The following is a 13,987-nucleotide window of genomic DNA, read 5'->3' as shown; positions in this document are numbered from 1 at the left end:
TTCCCACCTGGAGTGGTTTCTATAGCCTAGCAGCCACCTAGGCAGCAGTGTGGGATAAACGCAGTCGAACTTTCTGAGATCTGCTTCTACAAGTAGTCATGCCGTGAAATGAACGGGATGCAGGACCCACAGCCCTACAACTTGAATGCTTTTGAATGATAGAAAATGGAAGTAAAATTTAATAACATGGAAAGTCACTTGTCAGGAGCCATAATGGGAACAGCTAATAACTAGCAGGTGATCATCCTGAGATGGCCTGATTTAGATTATTATATAACCAGCAACATATACACCCTTATTAAGCAAGGCTGTAAAATATTCATTTCAGGAAAGATTCCTGCTACTAATATTCCTTTTCTGTTATTATTAAACATATATATTGATTGTTAAGTAATAGGCTACCCCTTTGGAAGAGATCTCTGCAGATCTACGAAGAAGTACTGTCTTGTAGTGTTACTATCTAGACAGATGACTTCTTAAGTCTTTATGAATCCTATATGAATTTCTAAAATTATGTCAGTGATTACTAAGTTCTTTCATAGTGAGACTGCCATTAAGTCATTTCTGATAGTCAAAACTGCAATGAGAACTTTGTCAGTCTCCCAAGTGTCACCAGTGACTTGCTCTTAGATAGTGGCCAGACATTTTCCTACTCAGAGCACATTCTAAGAGGTTGTAAAACAATTAACCAAAGGTCATAAAAAGTTAACTAAAACTTTATTACAGGTGCTAGGACAGAGGATAAAATATTGACTGGGTTTTTCTATACAAAACTTTACTAATAACTTAATTATGGTTTTAAGCCTTCAGTGAACCTGTGGAGCTGAGACAGGTGATGGATGTTTAGCCAGATAATTATTACTCATAATAAATATGCATGTAAACATTCTCTGTTGTAAACTTCTATCTCAATTTATGGTTTGATGTTTGTGTGAACTTGTGATGAACTTTGTAACATGTGATCACGTATTCTGAAAGATATATAAATACTGAGGACAAAGAGAAGAGAGATAGAAATATTTTCCCTTTCCCTGCACAGATGGAAGAAACAATTTCCCCTTAGGAGAATTTTCCCATTTGTCCACTTAGAGGAATACCCCCCATCTCTGATCTCCCCCTCCTTTGCTTAAGATGTTTCTGCCTTTTCTCTTAGATGCCTATCATAAGAATCTTTTCACAACTTAGTAATAAATATTATAATCACTTTTCTAAGTGTTCTTTTGTCTTCCTGCAACTTCTGACTTGCAGGCTACAAGTTGGTGCCCAGCAGTTCCAGCTGAGATAGTACAAAGGCTGTTTACTTAATCCTTTGCTTTTTTATGAAGAGGTGGTAAGTGTCAGAGGCTGCAGTTTCTGGCCTCAGAGGAAGACAGAGGGCAGGTCAGCTACAATAGCATAGTAACTTAGACTTAGATAAGTTAACTTTTAATTATACAGCAATCCTAAATACCTCCTAAGACAAAGTCTTACCCCCATATCTTGGAAGACCAAGTCTTACCCTCTGCTGATGCTCTTCCCCTTCCACTGCCTCAAGAAGAACTCATGCTGGGGCTGACCCTGGCAATCACTGTTACAGTTACCAGTTTGTAAGTCTTCATCAAATTAGAGAAAAACTTCATCAGCCAAAAATATATTCCAACATTTCCTAAAAATTCAAATTATAAGACTATGCCTTAATTTCGATAGTTCCCTTTATTTACAATAAATATTGAAATATTGAAGTCTACCATTTGAAGCATTGTTTGAATAGGTTTCATTCATCTGGTATGCCTCCTATATTATGTTGTCCTCTGCTTTATTCTGACTTCAAAGTTGACATGGATAACCCAGGTTCTCTTATGAGCTGGTTTCCAATTGGAATGCCCAATGTGAGGCAATGGAGGAAGCCTGGGGTTGAGGATTGAGATACTGTGTTGGTCTAGTTCAGGTCTATGCTGCTCAATTCTGTGTCTTTCAAGGGAGCCAAGTGTCTTCATGACTAAAATTTCTGTCGAGATGTCTAGGCCTACCCCTTCCTTCTACTCTAGAACTTTCTCTGTCTAGGTTTAGAACTTTCTCTTTCTAGAACTAGAATTTCCTTCTTTGTAGAGGAGAAGGAAATTCTAATTTTTAAAGGATTTCTGCAGTCCCTTTTCTGTGGTAAAGTTTTTCTATGACTCATGAAGAATGACTTCAAACACCAATTTTCATTTAAGCCTGTCTACTTGACAAGAACTTTGAGAATATTTTTCTAGAGATGAGACTGTTATCATAGAGGAAAAAACACTGAAGGAGTAGAAGGGAAAGGATGAGCAGATAAAGGTCAGGAAGCTACCAGGATTGATGGCGTGTGTCTTAAATCAACAAGGACTTCTTCAAACTGACACATTTAGATGCAGAAACCTTGCAAAATTGTATTTTTTTCTCTCGATAGGAGAGCTTGTGTGTTGTTTTTTTAATTAGAATTTCTAAAAGTATGATGATTACTCTGTTTTATAATCATTGTTTGCCTGTTTAGTCCAGCAATATTCAAATAACTAGAATATAGAATGTAATTATTACTTAATAACTATGTTGTTAATAAATAACTATAATAACAAATTGAAAATGTATCTGAATTTTTTGACATTAACAACTTAACAAGTAATTGGGTCAAAGGTTTAATTGATTTATGGATTGATAGATAGATGAATAGTTAGTTATTAGGTATTTTAATTAAACCGCCTTCATATTGTTGAATCTTATTTTGATTATTTCAGAAGTATAGTGATATATATTTTTTTTAAAAAACTCATAATAGATTAAGGGAAGAGATATGGTGTAATTAGTAAGGTGACTTTCAAATATGTTGCAAAGAAATTGTAAAAATTAGATGTTTATTTATGTAATATACACCATAACCATGTAGTAACATGAAAAGGAAAAGGCTTCTTTATCTTACATTTTGTGATTGGTCATTGAGAAAAGTCAGGGTAGAAAATAAAAGAAGGAGTCTGGAGGGAGAAACCAAACAACTGAGAAAAGCTGTTTATTGGCTTGCTCAGTGGCTTGCATTCAATTACCTTTCTTATATCACCCTAGGCTAACTGCCCATGCTGTGTGCTCTCAGTTTTATCACTAATCCAGGCTTGCCTATAAGTCACCCTGATGAATGCATTTTCCCCATTGAAGTTCCCTCTCTCCCAGAGCCCCTGGCTCTGTTAAGTTGACAAAAAAAAAAAAAAAAAAAAAAAACCACAGCAATAATGAAATAAATTAAACTTTAAAATTCATGCATAAGTATTCATTACCACAAATATTTTATGAAACAACTAAATTTCATATGATTATTTCTGTTTTGAACTTCTCCATATTTCTATTTCTTGATGATTTTTATTAGACAATACCACAAAATGGTAAGTACATGCTATAATATACTGTCTCCAGTGGGAGAAAAAAACTGCTGGACTTATGACATTTGCTGATTTTATGGTATAAATTCTGCCCCTTGGCTCATTCACAATGAGATTGCTGGTAGACTGCATCTCACTGATACTACTCCTATTTTGACATTCCTTTCTCTGCTAGTATATGTGAAAGGATCTCCACTGCTACGAGCTCATTGGCTGAAATGAGTTTGGCTGTCTAAGTCAGGACACTTTACCTAACTCAATATCCTTTTCCTTAAACATATCTTTAAAGTCTCCTTTCCCAGATAAAATAATCTAGGTACAAGTTTTGGACACTCAAACATGGATTTTTTTTAATAAGAATTGAGAACAGAAATAATATGTGTAATTATAAAACATTAAACATCAATACATATTAATGACAAGTTTCATACTCATTTTTTAAACATTTTAATGTTTGATATTAAAACAACAAATGTACATTTATACAATTAAGCTAAGCAGTAAATCCCCATACAAGGAGTGATCAAATAATTAGGGATCTCAAGGCTCATAAAGCATTGTGCTTCATGTTCACAATGATTATTATAAAGTGTGTTAGCAGGATAATAGGCTATCTGAAACTTCAAAGGCAGATGCAATTAATCTGCAGTGTTCCCATCGCATCTATAGCAAACTAGTTAATTTCTTGTGTGCTCAATTAGAAATTTGCCAGTATGTACAATATCCAATATTAACTTTTAATAAAGAAATGGTGACATAAAGTGGCTTTGGATAAAAGAAAAATAATAACTCATGTCCGGAATTTATTCTTCTCAATAAGAACACAAGTGAAGAACAAAGAAGGAGGAAGGGGCCAGGTGAGAAGGTTCTTCTAAGTTCAATAGAATACTGACAAGAAATTTTGTCTTAACAAAATTAAGGCCCAAATCAGGGCCACTTTTATATTGAACACAGGAGTTAGAGAGGTTAATCTATGTCCCTCTGAAGTTTTCTAACCAAATGAAATGTTTCAAACATTTTCCCATCACAAGTACACAAAATACTTTCTGCCCTTGGAACTACAACATTGCCAAATAAAATTAAACAATTACTATTTAATTGTCCAATACTGCATATTCTTGATACAGAAATAAGTTATAAAAGTAAACTGTGGACAAAGACTATATAAGCACAAACCACCAAGCAAGAATCTGAATTTGCTTGCTGCTCTTACTGTCTCCTAAATTCATTTGATACAAGTATATGGAGTAATTCCTTATTCACCTAAGTTCATAAACCAATGAGGGTGATTCTCTCAGTAGTTGACATAAATGATCTAGAAGTATGCACACAGGCAGATACAGACCCTAACAGCCTGTGACTGAAATATGTAGATAGAATGAAATAGATACACACATAAAATGCATATAACCAGTGGCTGATCTCTTGCAAAAGGACAAAGGGACAATGGACTGAATACAAATAGACAAGACCAAAATGCAAAATGAAGTCAGAGGAAATGGTTGGAAGCCGGAAAATCTATGAAAGATAAAGATTTGAGAAATGTGTTGACTGTCTAGAGGCTTGAAGGGAAGAGTATGTTATTTGCAGGTGTTATTAAAGAGAACTAAATTTAAACCTTGAGACCAGCTCTTTTAGAGATGACAAACAATAGAAAACAATAGTCTTCCAGAAGAAGTGTTCTATATCAAAAACCCAGATCATTCACAATCCTATTTAATGTCTGAATAGGTCTCAGTATTCTAATCTCTCACTCATATAATTAAGCAACTTCAACTTACTACATTCTAAAATTATTTAGCCTGCACCTCTGAAATCTTCCAGTTTTTCTCATAAAAATAACAATAAAGACCATGGGATTAGGCTTTAACAAGTAATAACTATATTTCTCATTATAAAGTTTCTGTATGATTTCTCCCACTGCAATGAGCAAATAGCTAACAATTTAAGGGAGGCGGGGTTCATTTTGATACAAGATTCCAAAGGGTTAATTCATGTGACTTAGTTCCATAGATTTGAACAAACTATAATGATAGCAAAAACATGTGATAGATAACAACTATCATCTTCTTACTCAAACAGAAAGCTGAAAGAACAATAGAGGGATAGCATCTCTAGGGACCCTTTTTAACATGAACTAATCTGATAGGACAGTCCCAGCTCAGTTTTACAACCTCACAAAATAGTGCCTCTATTTGGAGACTAAACTTCTTGTCATGAACATATGGAGGACATCACATATTCAAACCATGATGTGGATTTTTAATGGCACTACTCTCGTTCTTTCACTAGGAAATACATATCATTTGGGCATCAGAATCACAAGACAGGTTTCTAGACAGCAATCAGTAAGAGATTTGATCTGGCCCATCAAATGATCTCAGTTTCTTTTCTTTATTTTCTCTCTCTCTTACAGCTTTATTTAAAAAAAAAAAAATAGGAATACATATACAAATTTTAAAGGCATTTGGCATAATGATATATAAATATATTTTTGTCAATACTTAATTGTTTTAGAGGTTTGATAGCATGCATTGAAATCCCACTAGTTACCATAAGCATAAAGTACTTTTAGGAAAGAATGTAACATGGAAACAGTCAGTTTTCTTGGTGAGTATAGATTAAGCATGATGATTTTTAAATATCAAAAATTGCCACAAAGCTATATATTCTTAGCTCTTGGATTATTAATTATTTAAGGTCAAGATATACAACACTCTAAGAGGGTGCTATACATTTATTTTCTTCCTAAAAAGAACTGAGGAATTCATTTTCTTGGCCTTTTTTTTTTTTTTTTTTTTTTTTTTTTTTTTTTTTTTTGAGTTTCACATGGCCTGTGAGTTGTTTCTGGGGTGTTCAGAGCTGTCTGGGGCTAGTATCCAATTATCAGTGACTGCATATTTTGTCTGTTCTTTTGTGACTGGGTTACCTCACTCAGGATGATATTCTCTAGATGCATCAATTTTCATAGGAATTTCATAAAGTCGTTGTTTCTAATAGCTGAGTAGTACTCCATGGTGTAAATATACCACAATTTTTGTATCCATTCATCGACTGAACATCTGGTTCTTTCCAGAATCTGGCTATTATAAACATTGAACATAGTGGTACATGTGCCCTTATTGTAAGTTTGGAGCATCTCTAGGGTATGTGCCTAAAAGGGTAAGAACTGGTTCTTCAGATAGGAATATGTCCAATTTTCTGAGGAATCATCAGACTGATTTCAAGAGATGTTCTAGCAGTTTACAACCCCACCAACAGTGGAGAAGTGTTCTTCTTTCTCCATATCCTCGCCAGCATCTGCTGTCTTCTGAGTTTTTGATCTTAGCCATTCTGACTGGTGTGAGGTGGAATCTCAGGGTAGTTTGATTTGCATTTCCCTGATGACTAGGGATGTCGAGCACTTCCTTAGATGCTTCTCAGCCATTCAATATTCCTCAATTGAGAATTTTTGTTTATAATTTTTAATAGGATTGTTTGGTTCTCTTGTGTCTAACTTTTCCAGTTCTTTGTATACATTGGATATTAGACCTCTACCAGATGTGGGGTTAGAATAAACCTTGTCCCAATCTGTTGGCTGCCATTTTATTTCCTTGACAGTGTCCTAAGCCTTACAGAAACTTTGCAATCTCATTATGTCCCATTTCTCCATCCTTGATCTTAGAGCACAAGCCATTGGTGTTCTGTTCAGGAAATTTTCCCCTTTGCCTATGTGTTCTAAGGTTTTCCCTAATTTCTTTTCTAATAGTTTCAGTGTACCTGGTTTAATATAAAGATCTTTGAACAACTTGCACTTGAACTTTGAACAAGGAGATAAGAAAGGGTCTATTTTCATTCTTCTGCATGCTGAGTGCCAGTTGAACCAACACCATTTGTTGAAGAGGCTGTCCTTTTTTCAATGAATGTTTACAACTCCTTTGTCAAAAATCAAGTGACTATATATGTGAGGGTTCATTTCTGGATCTTCTATTCTGTTCCATTGATGAATGTACCTATCTCTGTACCAGTACCATGCAGTTTTTAACACAATTGCCTGATATATATATATATATATATATATATATATATATATCAGGCAATTAATATAGCTTAAGGTCAGGGATGGTGATTGCCGCAGATGTTTTCTTGTTGCTGAGGATAGATTTTGTTATTCTAGGGTTTTTGTTATTCCAGATGAATTTGCAAATTGCTCTTTCCAACTTATGAAGAAATCAGTTGGAATTTTGATGAGGATTTTATTGAATGTGTATATTGCTTTTGGTAAGATTGCCATTTTTACAATGTTAATCATTCCAATCCATGAGCATGGGATATAATTCCATATTCTGAGGTATTATTCAATTTCCTTTTTCAAAGATTTGAAGTTCTTGTCATATAGATTCTTCAAGTGATTAGTTAAAGTCAAACCAAGTTATTTCATATTGTTTGTGACTATTGTGAAGGGTATCTTTTTCCTAATTTCTTTCTCTGCATGTTTGTCCTTTGAGTAGAGGAAGGCTACTGATTTGTTTGAGTTAATTTTATATCCAGCCACTTTGCTGAACTTGTTTATCAGCTGTAAAACTTCTCTGGTCAAATTTTTGGGGTCACTTACTATATTATCATGTCATTTGCAAATAGTGATATTTTTACTTCTTCCTTTCCAATTTGTATCCCTTTTATTTTCTTTTGCTGTCTAATTTAATTAGCCAGGACTTCCAGTACTATGTTGAATAGGTAGGGGGACAGTGAGCAGCCTTGTCTAGTCCCTGATTTTAGTGGGACTGCTTCAAGTTTCTCACCTTTAAGTTTGATGCTGGCTATTGGTTTGCTGTATATTGCTTTTATTATGTTTAGGTATGGACCTTGGATTCCTGTTCTTTCCAAGACATTTAACTTGAAGGGGTGTTGAATTTTGTCAAATGTTTTCTCAGCATCTAGTGAGATGATCATGTGGTTTTTTTCTTTGAGTTTGTTTATATGGTGCATTATGTTGATGGATTTCCATATATTAAACCACCCCTGGATCCCAGGGATTAAGCTTCCATGATCATGGTGAATGATTGTTTTGATGGGTTCCTGGATTCGGGTTGTAAGAATTTTATTGAGTATACTCTTAGTACTCCTATCATTGCACCCCATAGGTTTGAGAATGTTTGTGCTTTCTTATTCATTAAATCCTAAAAAATACTTAATTTCTTTCTTTATTTCAATATTGACCATGTTATTGTTGAGGTTGTTCAGCTTCCATGTGTATATGGGCTTTTTGTTTTCTTTGTTGTTATTAAAGACCAACCTTAGTCTATGGTGATATGATAGGATGCATGAGAGTATGTTAGTCTTCTTATATCTACTAAGGCCTGTTTTGTGACTGAATATTTGGTCACTTTTGGAGAAGGTGCTGTGAGGTGCTGAGAAAAATGTGTATTCTTTTGTTTTAGGGTGAAATGTTCTGTGGATGTCTGTTAATTCCAATTGGTTCATAACCTCCACTAGTTTCACTACATCCTTGTTCAGTTTCTGCCTCCAAGATCTGTCCATTGATGAGAGTGGGGTTTTTAACTCTCCCACTATTATTGTGTGTGGAGCAATGTATTTTTTGAGCCTTACTAGCTTTTCTTTTATGAATATGGGTGCTCTTGTATTTGGAGCTTATATGTTAAGAATTGAGAATTAATCCTGATTAATTTTCTCTTTCATGAGTAAAAAGTATCCTTCCTTATATTTTGCCATAACTTTTGTTTGAAAATCTACTTTATTCAATATTAGAATGGCTACGCCAGCTTTTTTTTGTGGGGGGGGGGGGTTCATTTGCTTGGAAGGTTTTTTTCCAGCCTTTTACTCTGAGATAGTGTCTGTCTTTTTCTCTGAGATGAGTTTTTTGTATGGAGAAAAATGTTGGATTCTGTTTATGTATCTAGTCTGATATCAAGTCTTTTTATTGGGTGATTGAGTCCATTTATGTTAACAAATATTACGGAATAGTGGTTGGTCTTTCCTGATATTTTTGCTTTTAGAGGTAGAGTTATGTCTGTGTGTCTTTCTTCTTTTCATTTTCTTGCTTAGTTATCTTCTTTTTTTTTTCTAGGATGTAGTTTCGCTCTTTGTGTTGGGTTTTCCATCTATTATTCTTCGTAGGGCTGGATTTGTGTTCAGATACTGTGTAAATTTAGTTTTGTCCTGGAATATCTTGGTATCCCCATCTATGGTGATTGAGAGTTTTGCTGGGTATAGTAACCTTGACTGACAATTGTGTTCTCTTAGGGTCTGTATGATGTCTGCCCAAGATCTTCTAGCTTTCATAGTCTCTGTTGATAAATCAGGTGTGATTCTGATTGGTCTGCCTTTATATGTCACATGACCTTTCTCCCTTACTGCTTTTAGTGTTCTTTCTTTGCTTTGGGCACTTGACGTTTTCACTATTATGTGTTGGGAAAAATTTCTTTTCTGGTTCACTCTATTTGGAGTTCTTAGGCTTCTTTTATGCTCATGGTCATCTTATTCTTAAGAGTAGGGAAGTTTTCTTCTACGATTTTGTTGAACATATTTTGTGCCTCTTAGTTGATATTCTTTGCCCTCTTCTATTCCTATTATCCTTAGGTTTGGTCTTCTCATTGTGTCCTGGTTCTCCTGGACATTTTGGGTTAGGAGCTTTTTGGTTTTTGCATCTTCTCTAAATGTTTTGTCTATATTTTCAATGTTGTCTTCAGATCCTGAGATTTTCTCTTCCATCTCTTGTAGTCTGTTGGAGATGCTTGCATCTGTGACTCCTGATTTCTTTTAGGTTTTCCATCTCCAGCGTTGTCTCTCTTTTTTTTTTTTTTTTATTGTTTCTATTTCCATTTTCAATTCCTTCATCTCTTTGATTCTATTTTCCTGTAGTTTTGGGAGTTGAGTGTTTTTTCGTGTTTCCTCTTTAAAAGCTTCTATTTGTTTATGGTTGTCCTCCTGTACTTGTTTAAGGGCATTATTCATGCTCTTCTCAAAGATCTCCATCATTATCTTGAGGTACAATTTCAGGTCTGAGTCTTTTTTCTGGAGTGTTTGGCAATCCACTGCTTGCTGTGGTAGGAGAGCTGGGTTCTCTTGTTGTCAGGTTGTCTTGGTTTACATTGCTTAAGTTCTTTCATTTTCCTCTTGCCATCTTGTTGTCTGTGATTATATGTGGTCTTTTTGTCAGTGATTTGTACCTATCTTTCCCGTGGACCTGAGGTCCAATGGGTTCTGGAAGAAAACTGCTTCTGAGTGTTCAGCTTTTCGTGGGCAAGTAGTGAGTTCTGGTAGCAGTGTTCCCATTAGTTGAGAATGCAGAATGTTACTTTAACACTCTGAACTTCCTTATCTACAAAACGAAGATACTATACCCCCTGATTTTCTCAAGACTCCCCGACATTTTCTTAAGTAAAGGTTCATAATTATGTTAGCAAAGCATGTATTTTCAGAGGTTTTTTAACTGTATGTCTCCACTTTATCTAATGAACTGTTGAAATTAAAACCCAAAGATAGCGAATTTTCTGGCAGCAAATTGGAGTTGGATCACTCACACAAGATGCTACTTAGGAAATGGTGTTGAAAGTCCTGCAGAGTGTCTGGGCTTCACTGGATGAAGAGTGCATTAATTCAACAGTTTATCAAGATTCTTGGCAAAGTGTAGAATCCACTACTAACTGGAATACACAGACTGAAAAATACAATCTTTCTCTAAATAGCACCCACAAAATTAGATTCTCAACATTTTTAACAGGAAGTGGACTTTTGGTTTCACAGGAAATTGTTTCTGCCTGTATTAGCTGATTTTCTTTTTAAAGAATATTTTTAATTGAAATAGAATTATATCACTTTCTACCCTACCTCCAAGCTATACTTATTCTAATACAACATCATTTCCAATGCTCAAGTTGATAGCCTCTTTATCCTATTATTATTGTTACATATATACATTTATATACACAAAACACACACACACACACACACACACACACACACAAAACATAAGTTAAGCCTACTGAGTCTAATTTTCTTGGTTGTGGGTATATGTTTCCAAGGGTGACCATCTCTATTGAACAACCTGGAAAAAACCTGATTTTTTTGAGCAGTTATTAGTTGCCTGTAGTTCTTGGTCTACAGTTGACACTACAGATTTTTCTCACTTTGATGTTAGTGTCTCCATTGACAGTGGCCTTCGTTCTAATTCATTTTATGTAGCTATTTCTAGGTTAGATTGTTTCATAATGGACTTCTTGGTATTCTGTCTCTTAGCAATCTTAATGCCCTCTCTTCCTCAATGTTCCCTGGGTCATAGATACAGGAGCTTTTATGCAAATGTATCTACTGGTGCTTAGGTCACAGTGATCCATTGATTTCTACGTTATGACTAGTTGTTGCTTTCTGTGACAGTTACCATTTGCTATATAGAAATAATTCTTGATGGTAGCTACACATATCCATGAGTATGAAAAAAAGATTTAGAATGAAGTAAGGAATTATAATGGTCTAGCAAACTCAGAGTACTAGATTCTTGGACCATAAACTCACTTGCCCTGGGAAGCTGGCTAAATTCTCAGTGCAGGGTTTTATTTCCAGCCTGTTTAGTGGGCCTGTTTAGATCAAGCACAATGTCCAAGGTGAAAATTAGGTTTCATGATGGCAAAGTAAAAGCATGGTGAAAAAGCAGAAAGCTGTTGCCGAAACATGTGTTTTTGCCATTATTTGGCTGATGTCTTATTGATGGTTTAGTTTCTAAGCTACATTAAACCTTAGGCCATAGAGCACCTTCTGTCTCAGTAAAGGAGACAGTTCCTCTACAGGAATCTCAATGCTCCTACTTTCTTTCACGTCTCCTACTAAGAAAAACCAAAAGAAGGCAATAAGTCATAGCCACTAGCACTGTCTTCTTTTAGAGTCAACTCTGACATATAGCTTTAGTGAAGTCCAGTATACTCACAGAGTAGAAAGTACACATCATTTATGACAAGAGACAGAAGTTCTCAAAATGATTTTAGAAATCTATCTATCATAGAATTTTATAAAATAGAAAGAAAGCAAGCTTTGGAATTGAGGATAGAAGAAGTCAAAAAATAGGATTTAACAGTTTGATTTAAATGTCTGTTTGATAAACATTTATTTATTTAACAATCAGTAAGTTAATAAATGGACAAAAAGGAAAGAAACATGCAAATGAAAAATAAGTGAACATTTCCTCACCTATTTTATCATGAAAGCAGATCAATAATAACACCAAATCAAAGGCTACCTAAAGAAAATGAAAAGAAAAAGCATATAACATGTAACTGGCACTCAGTTAATTGGTACCTATTAGTAATCTTTTATAGTAGACATATATGGGCCTAAAATACCAGCAGCAATCTGTTGGTAGCCATGAGAAAACTTTGACTCTCTGTGTGTTTGATCTATTTGTCTTCCTTCTAAAGCTACATGTTTACTCTATTTTCAAACATTTCTCAAGAAGCCCATAGCCTTAGCAGTGAATGTACTGTTTTGTTTTGTCCCTTGTGCTTGATAAATGAATTCAACAAATTGCACTTGGATACTAACAGGCCTCAACAACAAAAAGTGTTTCCAAAAAAGTTCCTATGTATCTCCCACATATTTCACATGTATAGTGGTTCTCTTACACCTCCAGCACTGAGACCAGGGAAACATGCCTTACAGACTGATGCAATTATCAAATCAGAAAGAAACAGAATAGGCAAAAAACATTCTCACTCAAATATGGTCTTGTATGTTGTGGTGCGCATATGCTTTGTTTGCATGTTAAAAACACATATCACAGCAGGATATCAATCAGCAGGAATATGTTACCATTCCACAGCAAAGAATGGCAAATAGGTTGCCGATGACATGATAGTGTACTTGAGTGACCCCAAAAATTCCACCAGAGAACTCCTATAGTTGATAAACAAGTTCAGCAAAGTGGCTGGATACAAAACTAACTCAAACAAATCAGTAGCCTTCCTATACTCAAAGGACAAACATGTGGAGAAAGAAATTAGGGAAAAGGTACCTTTCACAATCGTTACAAAAACTATGAAATACCTTGGTGTGACTCTAACTAAGCAAGTGAAGGACCTGTATGACAAGAACTTCAAACCTTTAAAGAAAGAAATTGAGGAGGATCTCAGAAAATGGAAAGATCTTCCATGCTCATGGATTGGAAAAATCAACATCTTAAAAATGGCCATCCTACCAAAAGCAATCTACAGATTCAATGCAATCCCCATCAAAAATCCAACCCAGTTCTTCATGGAATTGGAAAGATCAATGTGCAATTTCATATGGAATAACAAAAGACCTAGAATAGCGAAATCCATCCTCAACAACAAAAAAACATCTGCGGGAATCACTATCCCTGACCTCAAGCTATATTACAAGGCAATTGTGCTGAAAACTGCATGGTATTGATACAGAAATAGGCATGTGGATCAATGGAATAGAATAGAAGATCCAGAAATGAGCCCTCATGTATATGGTCACCTGATTTTTGACAAAGGAGCAGTAAACATTCAATGGAAAAAGGACAGCCTATTCAACAAATGGTGCTGGTCCAACTTGCACTCAGCATGCAAAGAATAAAAATAGACCCTTTCTTATCTCCTTGTACAAAGCTCAAGTGTAAG

This window comes from Micromys minutus, assembly GCF_963924665.1.
Source record: "Micromys minutus genome assembly, chromosome: 1".
NCBI lineage: Eukaryota > Metazoa > Chordata > Mammalia > Rodentia > Muridae > Micromys > Micromys minutus.
This window is presented reverse-complemented; position numbering follows the sequence as displayed.